Source organism: Kogia breviceps, chromosome 4, assembly GCF_026419965.1.
Source record: "Kogia breviceps isolate mKogBre1 chromosome 4, mKogBre1 haplotype 1, whole genome shotgun sequence".
NCBI classification, from domain to species: Eukaryota; Metazoa; Chordata; class Mammalia; order Artiodactyla; family Physeteridae; genus Kogia; species Kogia breviceps.
The window spans coordinates 12,061,214-12,080,607 of record NC_081313.1 but is presented as its reverse complement, the minus strand read 5'-3'; the positions used below and the strand labels follow the sequence as shown (position 1 = coordinate 12,080,607).

At 40.0% G+C, this 19,394-nt stretch overlaps 1 long non-coding RNA gene across 3 annotated transcripts in view; it reads left to right on the top strand.

The window, feature by feature from the left end:
• LOC131756090 (uncharacterized) overlaps positions 1 to 19,394 on the top strand; it is a 56,027-nt gene that overhangs the window by 32,738 nt on the left and 3,895 nt on the right. For 2 of the 3 annotated variants that reach the window (XR_010840082.1, XR_010840081.1), the window contains 2 exons: positions 17,247 to 17,456; positions 18,136 to 18,316. This is a non-coding gene — a long non-coding RNA (uncharacterized lncRNA). The remainder of the gene's footprint in view (positions 1 to 17,246; positions 17,457 to 18,135; positions 18,317 to 19,394) is intronic. The other variant, XR_010840083.1, reaches the window with a different exon arrangement.

Below are 19,394 nucleotides of genomic sequence, written 5' to 3'. Positions count from 1 at the left end.
CTTTACTGTAATTCTGGTGACACCAGCAGAGAAAAGTTCAAAGCCAATTTTAATCATTCATATAGCATCCTCAAAAGATGGAAAATTAAACCTGCAGTTTACTATCTTCTGGAGATCACAGTGACATCAAAAATAGAGCTCAGGTCTTCTGACTTCCACTATATATTTTTTAAAGTAAATGTACAGAGGAATTATTTGGATAAAATATAAAAAGTATTTCAGATGGCCCTGTAATGACTTTAAGATACTAGGGGAAAACACTTTGAAAGCTAAATAAATTAATAGTGAATTTCAGATGTTTGTAAATTAAACTATTAGATAACTCTCATTTTCTGTCCAACAAAATAAGCATTTAAAAATAAATATTAGGGCTTCCCTGGTGGCCCAGTGGTTGAGAGTCCGCCTGCCAATTCAGAGGACACGGGTTCGTGCCCCGGTTCGGGAAGATCCCACATGCCGTGGAGCAGCTAGGCCCGTAAGCCATGGCCGCTGAGCCTGCGCGTCCGGAGCCTGTGCTCCGCAACGGGAGAGGCCACAGCAGTGAGAGGCCCGCGTACCGCAAAAATAAATAAATATTAATAAATATCATTTACCCTTATGAACAAATTAAACTTTGAATGATTCTTCAATTATATTGATAGCAATTAATGATTTTTAGCAGGAGGAAGAACATTCCCTTAACTGAAACAAATAATGGAAACTGCCCATGTAGGGAAAATACATTTTTAGCTCAGGGATATGAGAGTTAGGAGATATTTTTCAACTCAGTGAAGGTTTTGGATAAATGCTATATTTGAAAGTCTTTTAAATTTAATTAATTTTATTTTTAATGATGTATAGTTGATTTACAATGTTGCATTAGTTTCTGGTGTGTAACAAAGTGATTCAGTTATATATATATGTATATATATATCTGAATATATATTCTTTGTCATATTCTTTTCCATTATAGGTGATTACAAGATATAGATTATAGTTCCCTGTGCTATACAATAAATCCTTGTTTATCTGTTTTATATATAGTAGTTTGTATCTGCTAATCTCAAATCCTACTTTATCCCTCTTCCACCCCCTTTCCCCTTTGTAACCATACGTTTGTTTTCTATGTCAGTGAGTCCATTTCTGTTTTGAAAATAAGTTCATCTGTATCATATTTTAGAGTCCACATATAAGTGATATCATATGATATTTGTATTTCTCTGTTGGGCTTACTTCACTTAGTATGATCATTTCTAGGTCCATCCATGTTGCTACAAATGGCATTATTTCATTCCTTTTAATGGCTGAGTAATATTCCATTGTTTGTGTATGTGTATGTATGTATATATATATATATATATACCACATCTTCTTTATCCATTCATCCATCAATGGACACTTCGGTTTCCTCCATTTCTTGGCTGTTGTAAATAGTGCTTCTATGATCATTGGGGTGAATGTATCTTTCTGCATTAGTGTTTTCATCTTTTCTGGATATATACCTAGTAGTGGGATTGCTGGATCATATGGTAAATCTATTTTTAGTTTTTTGAGGAACCTCCATACTGTTCTCCATAGTGGCTGCATCAATTTACATTCCCACCAAAAGTGTAGGAAGGTTCCCTTTTCTCCACACCCTCTCCAGCATTTGTTATTTTTAGACTTTTAAGATGATGGCCATTCTGACTGGTGTGAGGAAAGATCTCATTGTAATTTTGATTTGCATTTCTCTAATAATTAGTGATGTTGAGCAGCTTTTCATGTGCTGTTGGCCATCTATATGTCTTCTTTGGAGAAATGTCTGTTTAGGTCTTCTGTCCATTTTTTGATTGCATTGTTTGTTTTTTTGTTGAGTTGTATGATCTGTTTGTATAGTTTGGAAATTAATCCCTTGTCAGTCACATCATTTGCATATATTTTCTGCCAGTGTGTAGGTCGTCTTTTCATTTTGTTTATGGTTCCCTTCGCTGTGCAAAGCTTATAAGTTTGATTAGGTCCCATTTGTTTAATTTTGCTTTTACTTCTATTGCCTTGGGAGACTGACCAAAGAAAACATTGCTATGATTTATGTCAGAGAATGTTTTGCCTATGTTCTCTTCTAGGAGTTTTATAGTGCCGTGTCTTATATTTAAGTCTTTAAGTCATTTTGAGTTTATTTTTGTTATGGTGTGAGGATGTGTTCTAACTTCATTGATTTACATGCTGCTGTCCAGCTTTCCCAGCATGACTTACTGAAGAGACTCTTTTCTCCACTGTATATTCTTGCCTTCTTTATTGAAGATTAACTGACCATAGGTGTGTGGGTTTATTTCTGGGCTCTCTATTCTGTTCCATTGACCCATATGTCTGTTTTTGTGCCAGTAACATGGTGTTTTGATTACTGTAGCTTTGTAGTATTGTCTGAAGTCTGGGAGGGTTATGCCTCCTACTTCATTCTTTTTCCTCAGGACTGCTTTGGCAATTCTGGGTCTTTTATGATTCCATATAAATTTTAGGATTATTTGTTCTAGTTCTGTGAAAAATGTCATGGGTAATTTGATAGGGATTGCATTAAATCTGTAGATTGCTTTGGGTAGTATGGTCATTTTAACTATTTTAATTCTTCCAGTCCAAGAGCATGGGATGTCTTTCCATTTCTTTAAATCATCTGCAGTTTCCTCTATTAATGTTTTATAGTTCTCAGCATATAAATTTTCACCTCCTCCATCAGGCTTATTCATAAGTATTTTATTTTTTTGGATGCGAATTTTAAAGGGATTGTTTTTTTACATTCCCCTTCTTTTAGTTTTTGCTTGTCTGAGAAATTCTTTATCTCTCCTTCTATTCTAAATGATAATCTTGCTGGGCAGAGTATCCTATGTTGCAGGTTTTTCCCTTTCAGGACTTTGAATATATCTTGCCACTTATCTCTTGCAATGGTTCTGTAGAGAAATCAGCTTATAGCCTTATGGGGATTCCCTTGTGACTAACTCTTTGTTTTTCTCTTGCTACCTTTAGAATCTTCTCTTTATCTTCAACTTTTGCCATTTTAATTATAATATGTCTTGGTGTAGGTTTGTTTGGATTCATCTTGTTTTGGACCCTCTGTGCTTCCTGTACCTAGATATCTGTTCCCTTCTTTAGGTTTGGGAAGTTTTCAGCCATAATTTTTTCAAATACATTTTTGATCCCCTTTTCTCTTTCTTCTCCTTCTGGGATCCCTATTATACGTAGATTGGCTTGCTTTATATTGTCCCATAGGTCTCACAATGCTTTCATTTTTTTTTTTCATTTGTCTTTTGTCTGCTGTTCTCATTGGGTGATTTCCATTATTTAATCTTCCAGATCACGTATTCATTGTTCTTTATTATCTAGTTTGCTATTTATTGCATTTAGCTTGGCTTTTGTCTCAGCAGATGAATTTTCTAATTTTTCTTGACTCCTCTTTATAGTTTCTAGCTCCTTGTTACAGTGATCTGCATTTCTATCGCTAGCCTTTCTTAATTCCTTCAGTATTTTTATTACCTCCATTTTGAACTTGTGATCTAGTAGGCTGGAGAGGTCTGTTTCATTGTTTGTTTTTTCAGGAGATTTCTCTTGTTCTTTTAATTGAGACTGGTTCCTCTGCTTCTTTATTTTTCTTATATTTCTCTGACTCTATGAATTTACCTACTGTGTTCTTAAGGGTGTGAGAGCATCCCTGTGTAACCTGCATGAGTCTTATATTTTTGGTGTGAAGACTGTTTTTAGTATGGATGCCTTCCACATCTTTCCTCAGTGTGTGCTGAGTGTTGTCTCCTTATAGGGGGCTTGATTCCTGTTGTGGTGACCACAGCCTGTACTGGATGTTGAGTGGGACCTCCTCTTTGCTCTGTGGTTGTCACAGCCCTATTGGGGGCAGGGTCTGCTCCTTATTTGTTGAAATATTAGCTCCCAGACCTGTTTCTGAGCTGCAGTTTGAGGCCGATGGTACTGGAGTACTTCCACTGCAAGAGGAGCCACTGAGTATTCCTTCATAAGAGCTTTCCACATGGAAGTGTGCTCTCTGGGGTTGCCTGTCACCCATGCATGCTCACAAAGTATACTGCTCTTGGTCCCACCTCAGCTGTGGGAATTCTGGCAACCAGCCTGGATGTCCCTTAGGCTCCGTGCTCACAAAGCCACCAGCACAGATATGTTGGTCAGGCACTGTGACCCACCATAGTTCTACCCCTGGGTGCTATGCAATCAGCCCAGACCCCAGCTGCACCTCTGCATGCTTACACTTGCAAAGCCTGCAGCTGCTAACATCTGACCCACCCTAGCCATGGGAGCACCAGTAATCCACTTGGATGTCCCATAGATGCTAAGTTTACAAAGGCCCTGGTGGTGTAAATCACCAATGTCATACAGCTGTAGGCATATGGCTCTGCAGATTTTAGCCCTGCTTCAAAGTCACATGGACCCAGGGATCAGCTCAGAGTTCAGCCCTGCCTCTGCATGTCAGCAACCCACTGGCACTTGCATGCTCCCAGAGCTTGTAGAGGCAGAGCCATGCCTGCTGAAGGCACACATAAAGTGAGGCTGCTCTGTCAGGGCCCTACCCCTCACTTCCTGCACATGTTAACAATGGGGCTGCTATGGCAGATCTGGGCTCTGTCCTGAGCACACCTCCAGTTGCGACCTGGACCACACTCCAGCTCCTTCGGGCTGTCTCCCTGCAGCCAACCCCAGTCCTCTCCCCAGGTCTGTCCACTGAAGCCTGAGTTTCAGCACCAAGACCCTGCACACACCAGCATATGCACATCTTGGGCTGGGGAGTGCAGTGAGGTGTCCAGGACTGTCTGTCCTGGTCTGTCTCTGTTCTGCCTGCCATAAGTCAGTTGCTACACTCTCCTGTGAGCCTCTGAAGCTCCCTATTTGTCCCAAATGATCTCCCAACTGGTGAAGGGAGTTCCCAGGGTGAGGAAAGCCTTCTTTCACAGCTCCCTCCCAGGGGCGCAGGTCCCATCCTGATTCCTTTTTTTTTTTTCTTTCTTTCACCCTATCTGGTTAAATAGTTATCTTTCTTGTAGTTTTATGCGATCTTCTGCCAGCATTCAGTAGGTACTCTGTGAGAACTGTTCCACATGCAGATGTATTTTTGATGTGTCTATGGGAGGAGGTGTGCTCTACATCCTTCTATTACACCGTCTTGATCTCTCAACCTTGCAACTTTTTAAAGGAATAAAATTGATCTCAGTTAACTCACTAGACTCTTTTTAAAATTCTGCTTTCCAATAAGGGGGAAAAGCTCTTGCCGATGTAAATATTTTCCAATTAAAAAATAGTTTAATCTTTCTCTGATTGTGTGAGAGGAATATATTTTATTGCCAAACAATAAAATTTGAAAACAGGACTTTAATACTTATTAGTATATAAAAACAGTTCTATGCTTCCATTACTTTTTCCTTGGCTATCATTTTCAAGCAGAGTTTGTTTTATTGAGAGGAGAGTAGGTTCCACACAATGAGAAAAGTACAGTGTTATAGTGAGGCATACCTCTTCTCCTGCAGGGGACAGATGCCACACATTGTGCATTGTCCAGTTTTATAAGCAAGCCTTTTACCAGAGAACCACTAAAATTTTTCTTTCATGTAATATTTGCCAACAATTATGTTGTAAATGAGTTCCTTCCTTCATAATGAGCTACTTGAAGCATAGACACTGGAATTCTTTTTTTTTCTTTTTTATTTCTGTTGTTCTTTTTCTACAATTTTTAAATTGAAGTATAGTTGATTTATAATATTGTATTAGTTTCAGGTGTACCTCAAAGTGATTTGATTATACATATGTGTGTATATATATATCCTTTTTAAAAAATTCTCTTCCATTATAGGTTATTACAAGATATTGTATACAGTTCCCTGTCCTGTATATAGTAAATCCTTGTTGTTTACCAATTTTATATGTGGTAGTGTGCATCTGTAAATCCCATACTTGCAATTTATCCCTCTCCCCTTCCCCTTTGGTAACCATAGGTTTGTTTTCTATGTCAGTGAGTCCATTTCTGTTTTGTAAATAAGTTTGTTTGCACTATTTTTTAGATTCCACATATAAGTGACATCATATGATATTTGTCTTTCTCTGACTTGTTTCACTTAGTATGATAATCTCTAGGTCCATCTATATTGCTACAAATGGCATTATTTTATTCTTTTTTATGGCTGACTAATATTCCATCAGAGAAGGATCACTGTGTTGAAAACAGTCATTTACACTATCAAGAAAGTGAAAAGACAACCCACAGTGTGAGAGAAAATATTTCTAAATGATATATTTGATAAAGGATTTGTATCCAGAATATATAAAAAACTCTTTCACCTTAACGATAAAAGGAAAAACCACCCAAATTTTTAAAAATGTGCAAAAGATTTGAATGGCCATTTCTCCAAAGAAGATGACAGGTGTCCAATAAGTACATGAAAAGATGCTCAACGTCATTAGTCATTACAGAAATGCAAGTCAACCACAATGAGATACAATTTCACACCCACTAGGATGACTAATATTTTTAAAAAGACAATAACAATTGTTGATAAGGATGTGGAAAAATTGGAATACTCATACATTGCTGGTGGCAACTGCTTTGGGGAAAGTGTTTCACAGATCCTCAAAATATTAAAAAGAGCATATAACCCAGCAATTCCATCCCTGGGTATACACACAAGAGAACTGAAAACATATATCGACACAAAAAAACTTGTACATAGATGTTCACAGCAGCATAGCCCAAAAGGAGAAGCAATTTAAATGTTCATTAACTGATGAATAGAATGTGGTATATTCATACAATGGATTGTTGTTTGTCAACAAACTTAATGAAGTATTGATACATATCAAAACATGGATAGTCCTCAAAAACAGTATGCTATGTGAAAGAAGTAAGTTACAAATGGCCACATATTGTATGATTCCATTTATATGAAATGTCCAGAATAGGCAAATCTATAGAGACAGGAAGTAGATTCCTGGTTCCAGAGGCTGAGAGGGGTTTCTGTGGGTTTGTGGTTTTTTTTGGCAGTAATAAAAATATTCTAAAATTACATAGTGGTGATAATTCCATAACTTTGTGACTATACTAAAATCTAGTGAATTATAGCATTAAATTTACCTTTTAAAATAAAAAGGTATAATTAAAAATATTATAAAGTCCTTAAAATATTTAGAAAGGAAAACTTTTTATAAATTTACTTTTTATTGATAGTATTGTCATTGGTAATAGAAGCCCAGAAGAAAATATGTAGGAAAACTGGTTAAGGCCATCCTCTGACCTGTTCGCCTCATGGAAGGTTCAGCACCGAGGACAGCTCCCCTGCCTGCCATCTTTTCGAAACTAGCTTACAAAAGGCTACCAAAGACCTGCAAAAGTTTTCTAAAAGTGACATTTCTATTATGCTTTTCTTCTTTTCAACACTGCTGTATATTATGGCAGCTATGCTTGCCTCCATTTGTACATTTTGTAAGCAGTTGACCAGAAGACAAAGGATCTGCTACAACATTAATCCACTTAGCAAAAAAATATATCGTGTGCCAGGCACTCAGCATGAGTTCTTAGACAAGTCACTTGCCTCTATTAGCTTCATTTTCTTATCTAAACCTTGTGAATAATTATACATGTATGATAAACTAAGACAATATTTGTGAAATAAGTCATATGACTTGTATTCATGAAAGGTATTTTTATTACTGAATTGTTGAGCAAATCATCCCATTGCATTATTAAGCAATTTATTTTATTCTGGGCACACGTACTATCCTGTGACACTAGAAGCCCAGACTAGTGTCTGGGTCATACTCAGGCTGCCTTCATGGTAAGAATCATCTTCTTAAGCATGCTTCACATGGGCGCAAATTTCTAAGACATAATCCTGGCCCTGGCCTGGAAATGGGCCCATTTTCTAAAGATGAGGAAAGGATTAAAAGCTATGTATCCAATCCTTCACCTTTCTAAATTTAGTCCAAAGATGAACTTCAGCACATAATTGCAGCTACATGTCCTACACATATTTCCATGTGATCAGTCCTGTCATAACAGACTTTATGTGTATGGTAGATGTTAATTCTAACCTCATACAACACTGTTATAAAAGAATTGTGTAAAAAATAGCACTTCAAAATAAGAAATTATATAGAAAGTTCCCACAAATGTTTGAACAGAAAAATTGTGTCAAGTCACGTGACGTCATGTTTTCATCTGTGTTACTGTGGATGGGAGAGGAAAAAGATGACCTACAAAGACCTAACTAAAAATGTATGGTTCAGTCTCACTGGCTTTCATTATCCTCATTCTTACTCAGATGGTTCAACTTTTGTTGCCATTTACCAATCTTATTTGTATTTAAAAATCAACATAACTAGAACAGAATGCTTAACTCTGCCAAATTCCATGAAGCCAGATGCTGCTTCCTTAAGAGGAAAAAGAAGTACATAAAAATTATTGATTTTTAAAGGGAACAGAGTGGAAGGCAGCCATTTGATCTCTCAACGTCCATTATTTCCTCTGCTCTGGCTTAAGTAAAAATGTTGTGTAAGGGGTCAGAGTACATTTCCGTAGGAACCCTGGAGTTTCTTAACACAAACGTCGTAAATAGTACTTCTCCTTCTGAGGAAAGGAAAAGTGCATCACTGAGCAGGCACACACAGCAGCCCCATCATTCTGAGAAGCTGGGAATGGACCATGAGGCCAAAGGTTTTCAGAAGCAAACGCTTCCCATTTCCATTTCATTTATTCTTTCTTTAACCCTTACTTTCTCCTTCAGTGATTATTTATTGCTTTCTTCAACTATAAGCCCATCTGCAAGATGGCTGTTCTTTTGTGGGGCACAGAATTTCAACAGTTTGCTTCGTTTCCTTAATGATTTTCCTGACTTGCCCACCTGCCTATACTCTTCTTCAAGGTTTAATTTAAACGTGCCATATCACTTCATATCACCCAGAAGCATTTATTATATTTAGAATATCTGTTTCCCAAATGTATTAATGTGGTTTCTTTCTGGTCAGTTTTAGAGCCCCATCAGAAAAAAAAACCCCAACCCATAATAATTAATACATACTTAAGGGAGCACTTGAGATGAGACACTGAAACTGAAATTTGTATTGAAAAAATTCATATAATATTTATAAATAAGCGACCAACACAAACCACTATATCAAATTCCTTCAGGCTAAAGGCAAGCCTTATCATGTCTATTATATTGGGCTTTGGACCATAAATTCAATTCCCACAGATTCATAGCACAAAAGCATTTGCAAACCTTGCCCTCCTCAGTTTGGACCCCAGACTCGGGAATGCAGTGGGATCTTGTGTTGCAGGTAGACTCCACATTCTTGGTATGACGCTCAACCCTGTGAAAATTTCCCCATGATTCCTCTTCCTTTTTCCAGTACCAAGAAAGGTATGTTTTGGTCACCCAGTGTCCATGAGCCCTTCCTTAGAACACCCTGAATTCTTTTGGGGAAACAGCCTTCCCTCTCTATGTGCATGTGATTTTGGTAGAACTGTGATTACAGGAAGCAGCCCACCTGCTGCCAAGACCCTAAGGGGTCCTGAGCACCTCCTAGTAGGTCCTAGTGTATCTAGAGAGTGAGCACATGATGAGCCCAGTGGTTTTTTCTGGGACTTTGACACTTGAGCCAGTGATGTAAGTTTGAAGTGAGACTGGAATTCACTGGTTCCAGTGGAAGCAACCCAACCAGACTGCTGCTGCTATGGACCATCCCTAGAATTCCTGCTTCCTCCTGGAGCTGCCTCAATTCCAAGACTAATTTTCTGGTCTTCCCAATGATTTTCTTTCTTTTAAGTCAGCCAAAGTCAGTTCCTGCTACCTGCAACCAAAGAACTCTGACTGACTCTCACTTCAGGTGGAGTTTCTTGCCATGTTTAATGACTACCGACAACAACAGCCAGTGCCCTGTGCTAATACCAGATGAGATGCTAAAGCATTTACAGGGCTGGAACTGTCTTGGGAGAATTATTGCACAAAAGGTCTCCATTTTCCTTCCACGAAACTAGAGAGTCAAAGAACCACTCAATATAAAAGGAATTTGGGTCATCATTTTCTGTATCTTCAAACCTCATACATTTATTTTTAAATTTTAATATTTTGTTGTAAAAGCTATACGCAAGGTCAAGAATCTAAGAATAAAATTAACCACAATCACATCCTAGGTCAATTCAATGTTTTCACATGTTCATGTCATCTTCTAATCCTGGTCTATGTTCAGAACACATTTTTATTATCAACAACACTGTCATAGATTATATTTAACACTTCTCGTTATTTTATCATGCATATGTTTCCATTTTGTCAGTCTCCTTTTGTTTTTCCCTCACCTCTCCCTCCTACTACCCATAGATAAACAAATACTAACAGCAACTCTGTATGTTGCTTTTTCCACTTCACAGGGCATCAGGAATTCCCTCCAGTCGGCTGGATCTAATTCATTCTTTTTATTTCGAGTGTTTGTAACCATTTACATGTAATGGTTGTGATTAAATCTACCATCTGGATGTTTGTTCCCTATTTATCCCATCTGTTCTCTGTTCATTTTTTACCCTTATTTCCTGCTATTGGTTTCTTAGCTATACCTCTACCTTTTAGCTTTTCGTGGTTGTGCTAATGTTTATAATATATATCCTCAACTTACCAAATCTACTTTAATTAATAATATTTGAATATTGTGTAATAACCTTATAACAATATACTTCCATTTTCCCCTTCCATCCTTTGTGCTATTGTTGTCGTACATTTTATTTCTGCATAAGTTATGAACACATGTTTATTTTTGCTTTATATAGTAAATTAGTCATCGAAGAAATTTTAAAATGAAAAAGTACTTTCATATTTACCCACATATTTACCATTTCTTGTACTCCTCATTCCTTTGTTAGATCCAAGTTTCCATCAGGTTTTATTTTTCTTCTATCTAAAGAACTTCCTCTAATAATACTTATAGTGATGTTAAATGGCAAAGCCTCTCAGCTTTTGTTTGTCTTAATAAGTCTTTATTTCACCTTAAAATTTTTAAAGAAGATTTTTGCTGCATATAGAATTCTATGTTGACATTATTATTTTTTTTTCATTCTACAATTTAAAGATGTCCATTGTCTTCTGACTTGCATCATTTCTGAAATCTGCTCTCATCCTTATTCCTCTGTACACCATGTGCCTTTTTCCTCTGGCTGATTTTAAGATTTTCTCTTTATTACTACTGTCAGAAATTTGATTTTGATGTGCTTTGATGTTGTTGTGTGTGTGTGTGTGTGTGTGTGTGTGTGTGTGTGTGTGTTTATGCTACTTCAGGTTCCTTAAGGTTCTTAGATCTGTGGGTTCATAGTTTTTATTAAATGTGGAAGTTTTTCAGCCATTATTTCTTCAAATATCTTTCTCTCTCCCTCTCCTCTCCTCCTGCCAACACACACTTTTCTGGGACTCCAATCAAACATATAATGAACCATTCTATATTATCCCCAGGTCATTGAGGCCTGATTTAGTTATTTTATTAGTTAGTTAATGTTTCCGATTGAATAGTTTGTACTGCTACATCTTCAGGTTCACTGGTCTTTTTCCATGTCTAAGCTGCAGTTAGTCCCACCCAGTGTATTTTTTCACTTCAGATATCTTAATTTTCATCTCTAGAAGTTCCAATTGGTTCTTTATGTCTTCAGTGTCTCTCCTGATTATATTCATATTATTTAAAGATCCTTAAACATGTCGAGCATGTTTGTAATAGCTATTTCATTGTCTTTGAATACTAATTCCACTATCTCTGTCATTGGTGGGTCTTTTTCTATTGACTCTTTTTCTCCTCCTGGTTATGGGTCATATTTCCTGATTCTTGGCATGTCTAGTAATTTTTTTTGGATCCTGAACATTGAGTTGTTAGGTCATTGAGTATCTGAACTTAGCTATCCTCCTTTAAAGAATGTTGGTTTTGTTCTGGAAGCTAGTTAAAGTCCTGGAAGATCAGATTGGTTTGATCCTGTCATGGCTTCTTTTTAAGTGTTTAAGGGTATATCTGGAGTAGTCTCTATTCTGGGCTAGCTCTACTACTAAGGTGTGACCCTCTGGGTCTCTTGCACAGTCACTTTGGATGCTGGTCTCTTGAAGGCATAATGTGAAAGATCCATGGCTTGACCTTGACCTGAAAGATCCTTGGCAAGAGATTCATAAAATCCTCTCTCCGCATGGTACAGCGTGAGACCAAAGAGTTGCTGTGAGGGAACATGGAACTGAGGTTGCCTGCAGTTGCATAGAGGGACCAAACATATGGTTGGTTGCTGAGAAACAGTTAGAATGCTCCTGTGAAGAAAAGTGGCTGGCGGATAGTGGATCATTAATTACCAGGTCAGTAATTCAGTGTGATACTTGATTCTCTCTGTATACAAGGACTTGGCAGCTTTTTGGCCTGCTACATAGATAATGCTAAACTTCCTGGCCCCTGTTAGGATTAAATGGCACTGAAGATTGCATTAATCTACGAGGTCCTAATGCATCTCCTTAGGACCATCAGCCTACAAATAGGAACTTTGAGGCATTGCTACAATTTTGAAGCAGTTGTCCTTTACCACATGTCTTTGCTTCATTCCTTAACTTCATAAAAGTTGTTAAGTCATTTTATGTTGAGAGATTTCTTCATATTTGAAGAAGCATATCTTGTTTCACTCATTTGAAAATGCCTTTGGTTACTATTTTTCATCACTGTCCTTTGTTCAACACAATAACTGACTTTGAAAATCTCATTATCTGGGGGTGGCTTAAGAGTAAAGTAAGGGAGATGGCTTGGAACCATTTGAAATCATTTCACCATATCTATTTACTTCTTTTTCCCTGAGCTGGGATAAGTATAGGTTTAGCACCAACAATATCTGTTTTATAAGGTGTTTGCTTCTTCCCACATGGATATTCAACTTGGTGTCTGAGGGTATTAAAATGAAGCTTTAAGTCTGACTGCTTTTGTTATTGTGATTTTTACAGCATTGTTCAACACATTTACTCATTCCATTAGGTCTTGCGGACCATTAGCTTGTGGGAAGTAGTTCCTCTTCTCTGTATGTTTAAGCCTCAACTGACATTGGCTTAGTTTAGTTGCATTGTTAACCTTTGAAATTTAGGTAATTTTAATGTCCCCAACACAGGTGGGCCCAGAAATAGATTTAGTGAATATTCATTTACAACACCAAACTATCTTTTCTGATATCCACCATGAGGCTCTCCAAAGATTTCCTGTTGTTTTTATGTACTTAGTGTCTAGAAAGCCACAAATGTAATCTGACGGACGAGAGCAACCGGCAGGTTTACCCTTCTAAGGGTCTGGGTCCTCCGCTGTGTTCCCTGGCTCCAGGCTGTATCTTAACAAATGTAATATGCTGTAGAAGGAATAGAGGCATAGGGAAAACAATACCTCATTGCAGTAAACATTAAACTAACCTGTGATAGAGCTGTTGGGAATTCTGTGCATAAGGTTCCAGACAACCTTGGTGCTTAGGCTTAAGAGTGCAGGAGCTAATCTCCACTGTAGGTAAGAATTTACTACCCAGGGCACGAAGAGAACAACAAACTAAGGAAGTCGTCATGGAACTTGGAGGAGGCAGACGATGCCAAATTTACCCTTTGCAACATGAAGCTCAAATACTGGAGCCAGAGCACTTTGCAGAGCTAACCAACCGCAGGCCAAAAATGGGGCTGAAAACACACGTGGTTGAGGTTTAGAGGACAGAACTGTAAATCCGCTTTCCATCAGAAAGCTGCAGGAAAGCTCGCAGGACTTCGGTCTGCATTTTAGAAACAGAACGTCTGTCTTTTAGGCTATTTAAGCAGATCAACAGCAACAAACCTGCGCACGAAGGGAATTACTCCGGACACCTGTAACTCTTTTTTCTTCCTATCTTCCCTCCGACCACTAAGAAAACTGCCTCATGAGGGCAACCTTGTGTGACTCTTACCCTAAAGCTTTGATGTCACCTGCATTTGTCTTTGTTCTTCTCTGATGAACTCGTTAACATTTCTGTCGGTGAGGATGCTAATTGCATGATTACCAACCTTAATTACGAGGTGCTCTGAACTACGCTGATTCTTCTTCCTTCGCTGAAGGTCACTCATGTGTGCACCTGAGCTGTGAAAACTCCACGTGTATTTGATATGGTTTGAGGCACGCCCTGAACACACCTGCTTCCCAGAAACTTTGAATCTGTGCTGCAGGCGCCCGGGCCCCATGCCCTGGCCACAGATGATTGGATAGAGTTGTGCACGTGGTTTAAGGACCGTAGGTCGGCTGAGCCAATCAGATTCTACTTCTCAGGATTTTGGACCGGTGAACTAAGATGCAGCTTCCTTCAGTGGCAGGAGCCCCCTTGTGTGCCCAGAGGATGAAGAGTGGGAGATGGAAGTAGAGAGAGACAAAGAGAGGAAAGGAAAGAGAGAGAGATCATGTGCAGAGTGAGGCGGGGAGATCTTGAGCGATGAGACCATCTCTCCGTGGATTGTGAGCGATGCTGCTGGAAGCTTTACTTCTTGGCTCTCTAGGTCCCAGGTGCCTTCCAGGAGGACTGGCTGTACTTCCTGCACTGTCGGTCTGTGGGATTCTCCTTATGGAACTGACTTAAGTGGTTTTCTATCCTCACAACCTAACTGCTTGCACAGAACCCAAAATATGTTAGAAACATACTTCTTGCGTTTCTGGCAAGACTGGCTTTTAGGCTCCAGCAGTATTTCATATTAATCATAAAACAGCAACTTAGGCTCATAAACATTTGTCATTCAGACTAAAATCCCACACAGGATTGGAATTCATGGATTTGCTCAAAGCCCTTCCTTATTACAGACACTGAGCCCGCGCCCCCTCTTCAGGCCACCGTCGACGAGGCCTGTGGGGGTCAAACACAGTGTGTCCTTCAGACGCGTGAAGACCCTCAGGAACCAAGGCGTGATGGGTGTGTCTGGTGGAGAAGAGACCATTACAAGCCACCTGTTGTTTAAGAACTCTCTCCTGTCCCATTTGCCACCAAAAGTTACTTCCTCTGCGTTGGTGGTAAGCTTCCAGGCCTTCATTTTTCCTCATGTCAGTAGCGCACGCCAAGGGGTGTGTCCTGCTTCTGACTTGGATGCATACCTGAGGGGGCCTCAGGCCGCTGCGCCCGTGCTTCCCTGTCTGCCCCACCGGCCTCCCCCTACACCGCTGCCCCCCACCTGCGACCGGCCAGGAGGCTCCGCGGAGTCCAGGCTGGGTTCAGGCCTCTGCCACCAGCAGTGCAACATGGCACGTGTGTTCCCCAGACATTTTAAGGTTCTGTTCATTCTTAGGAGTCCGTGACCCCAATTAGCAATGTTTTTGCATGAGCTATATTTGTTTAAGAACCTGTTTCTCGGTGAACTCAATGTCCTTGGTTAATTTTAACCTCACTAAAGATAAAATGTTAACAATACTTGGTTTGACCTCTTATGTCTCTTGCGGCCTCCTCAGGTCTCTCTGACTGGATGATGAGTATGTCGGGGTATCATTAACTTCAGGAAGCTTCTCTCCCCAGGACTACACCTAAAAGCTTGGTCTCTTCAAGTCCTGGATCAATAAAAAAGGAAGGAAAAAAAATCATCACACTGTGATATTCTTTGCTTCTTCAGGACGGTTAACAGCTGAGTGTGGCTTTCACTATGAACCTGCGACTCGGAATTCACTCGATGTTAGGGTGAGCAGTGCTCTAGCCACAACAGTATAAGACCCACTCTCCTTCCCACAGGAGCTTGAAATCCAGTAAAGAAAGAAATGTGATGAAGATTTTTCTTAACCATAACAAACTGAAATCAAAAGGAGGTTCTTGCTGATTTCCGCTAAGAGAATGTAGAAACCTATGGAAGGCTTCTCCAAAAAGTAGCAGATGTAACTGGGACTATCTGAAGGCTGATCCAAGGACCTCCGCCAAGCAGAGGAGAGATCCCAGCCCCCATGCACCCACCTCCTCAGTCAGGGGCCCTGAGCAAGGCGCGCACTGGACAACTCTACACAAAAGTTGGACCAACAGCAAAGCAACAAAACAAAAGCACTGCCCTCCCGTTCTGGGCAAAATCCCGAACTCCCAGATAAATAACATCAGAAGCTATTGATCCTTGCCGGAAACTCATGTTTCACTGCTACTAAAGGGTGCTCTGCAGACCAGTGCCACATAGCAGACTTTCTGCCCATCTGCAAGAACGTGTACAGAAACTGAGAGCCAAGTGTTTAGAAACTTTTATAGCAATTTGATCTCAGTGCAACACTTTAATTTAATTTTACAAAAGTGCCAGTCTGCAAAGAATTGGAAATTTTAAGAACGGGTCCATCACCACAGATTCATCACGGATAGTTTTTGTTGGTTTTTTTTTTTTTTTTCGGTACATGGGTCTCTCACTATCGCGGCCTCTCCCGTTGCGGAGCACAGGCTCCGGACGCGCAGGCTCAGCGGCCACGGCTCACGGGCCCAGCCGCTCCGCAGCACGTGGGATCTTCCCGGACCGGGGCACGAACCCGTGTCCCCTGCATCGGCAGGCGGACTCTCACCCACTGCGCCACCAGGGAAGCCCACCACGGATAGTTTTAGAAGCAGTGTTCTGTCACAATTTTCAAAGGGAAAAAGCCACTTTACTTCCTGCTTTAAAAAGAGAATCGTGATATTTCCTTTTCCTGTACAGTACATGGAGTGTCTTCCAGTCTGCTAGCACCTAGGAAGACACACACGAGGGTCAGCTGAAAATGCAACCAGTAATACAACTGGCCTCACAAGCAGACTGAAGTGTCCACTCTTATCTTGTGAAATATAAACCAAGTGGAAAAATTAATTTCTCATTTACCACTTTCTGTTTTTGTTTTTTTGCGGTACGTGGGCCTCTCACTGTCGTGGCCTCTCCCTTTGCAGAGCACAGGCTCCGGACGCGCAGGCTCAGCGGCCACGGCTCACGGGCCCAGCCGCTCCGCGGCACGTGGGATCTTCCCGGACCGGGGCACGAACCCGTGTCCCCTGCATCAGCAGGCGGACTCTCAACCACTGTGCCACCAGGGAAGCCCTCACGTACCACTTTCTGACTAATGAATTTAAACATAGATCAAATATACACCAGTGTGGAGTTTTTCTTTTAATCTATCCAGCATGCTTAATTACAGCTAAGGGTAGCTTCTGATAAGAGAGATATAAACATATATTTATCTTTCCTATTTAGCTATAATGATACGAATATTTTATAATAAACATCATTTTCACCACGTATCACCTCATCGCTGCTCCTTTTTTATTTAAGGGAGTCATAAATGTGTCTACTTGGAATCACGGAAAGTTCCAGAACATTCACGCAGCTTTTCAGGTCTTCACCCCCACTGTCAGCTTGCACCAGCTGCTTCTCATCACCTGGCCCTGGGGTCCTTCTCATGAAGCTCAGTCCAGCTGAGAAGGCAGCACCCAAAGGAAGTCGGTGCAGACACTGAGCAGTGACAAAAGCCGAGACTTGAAGGTACATGAAGTAGATCCCCAGTTGTCTCCCAGATTCTGTCTTTGGGGATGGCAGTGATAAAAAGACATGGGGCCAGGAAAGTCTCAGGCCTTCATGTGTGTCCCTGTGAAGGGGCTGATGTACGGTAAGGAGCAATGGAGTAAAGTTATACGTTGTCCATGAAGCCTTCTAGCGTTACTGATTTGACCTTCACCCCACCTTTTCAAACTCGAGGATGAGTAAAACAGAATAGTAAAATGTAGTAAAATGCTATGCTGATAGTTTTAACTATCATCCTCTATATGGTTCTGTCCAGATGTTCCGTCTGAGGTTTTATAGGTTAGAAATAAGAAAACAAAGAATATTCGTAATATCCTTAAAAACATTCGTAAACAGGGAATATTATTTCAATGGAAAAGCTATTTCTGTACCTCAGGAATGCGCTCTTCTTAGAGCGCGTTCCTTGTTGAAATAAACTGCTGGTACCGAAATGGGGTGTACAGCCCTCCTAGACTAAGTTGGAAATACTTGAAGCGAGCATTTAAAAATAATTGTAGGCAATTGTCTTGACTAAACTTTCCAAGTGACTGAGTGACACTGGTGGCAGCACAGTGACTTAAATAATCTGAGAGCTGATGACGCTGACTCTGAGGACCAGTGGATCAATTATATTCAGAACTTCGGTGTTTCTTTTTTTCAGCAGAGGGTGGTATTTTCTCCAGAGACACCGGATAGGAATAAACTTGAACGCCCCACATGTGCTCCACCCCTCCACGCTGAGCTCGTTTCCTAAAGCGCATTCTGCGGTCTTCCAGCGCAGACAGACGGCCTGCACTTCTGGCTGTTCTACAAGCCTTCTGGCCCAGGGCTGGACTGACTATGTGAGTAGCGTTTCTATCCCTTATAAACCATGTTGCTGTTCAGCATAAATGCAGTCCAGATAAGCTTTCATTCTCTTAGCCTAGAGGAGTATGACAGGATTAAAACCAAAGTGAACTGAGGGACGACGCGACTGTTTTCAGCAAATAATATAGAAGTGACCGTACCATTTGGACCCACGTAATTTTGTGTCTGACTGTAAAACGAACATTGTGACAAACAGGATTTGAAGGAAACTGAGTGACTATAGACAAGAGTGTAGTCTATGTACTTTTATACTATATACTTTATACTATACTGTGTAGTATAAAAGTATAGAAACCTAAGTATAGTCAATACTAAGGTAATGAAACAGTATTCAACGTATGACAAGCAACCCAATAGACCGTTAGTTTTAGATCTATAAAAATATATATATTTTTAAATTTACACAGTAACAATTTACACAGTCTTAACCAGTGTGAAACACATTCTTATAAAAAGAATCACACAGCTTTAGAAACGTGCTATTTAAGAGAACTACTTCTGAATTAGTCATTCCTTTATTCCTATTTGTATAGGTTTTCACCTATCAAGTCAGTTCTCAGTTACAAAACATACACCTTCTTTAATGTGGATTCCCCGCGTTTCCAGCGTACTCATGAATTCGATCTTTCTTTCTCCTCCCCAAGGCCTGCTTGGACAGAGTTAAAATGGTCTTTCTTAGATCTCATTAAAATATGAGAAAATCATCTGATATATAACAAAAACAAATATTTCCATCCAAAATTCATTTGCAGAAAGTCCCTGGAAAATTAACAGGAACGTCCCTGATCCGGGCTGCTCTTCTCTCCTGGAGGCCGGGCTGAACCTATGCTAGCTCTGTCTTGGGCTCTCCCGTACACCAGAGAAGGCCCTGGGGCTTTCCCCTGGCTCCCCCGTGCGTGGAAATGACTTTGGTTCAGGGCTGTGAAGGCCCACATCCAAGAAATTCAAGTCACTAAGGTGGCCCTGAACTAATAGTTTCTTGGGTACCTTTCAAATGATAGTGTTCCTAGGATGAAACCAGAAGCCATCTGTAGTTATTTCTTTACTTTGGAG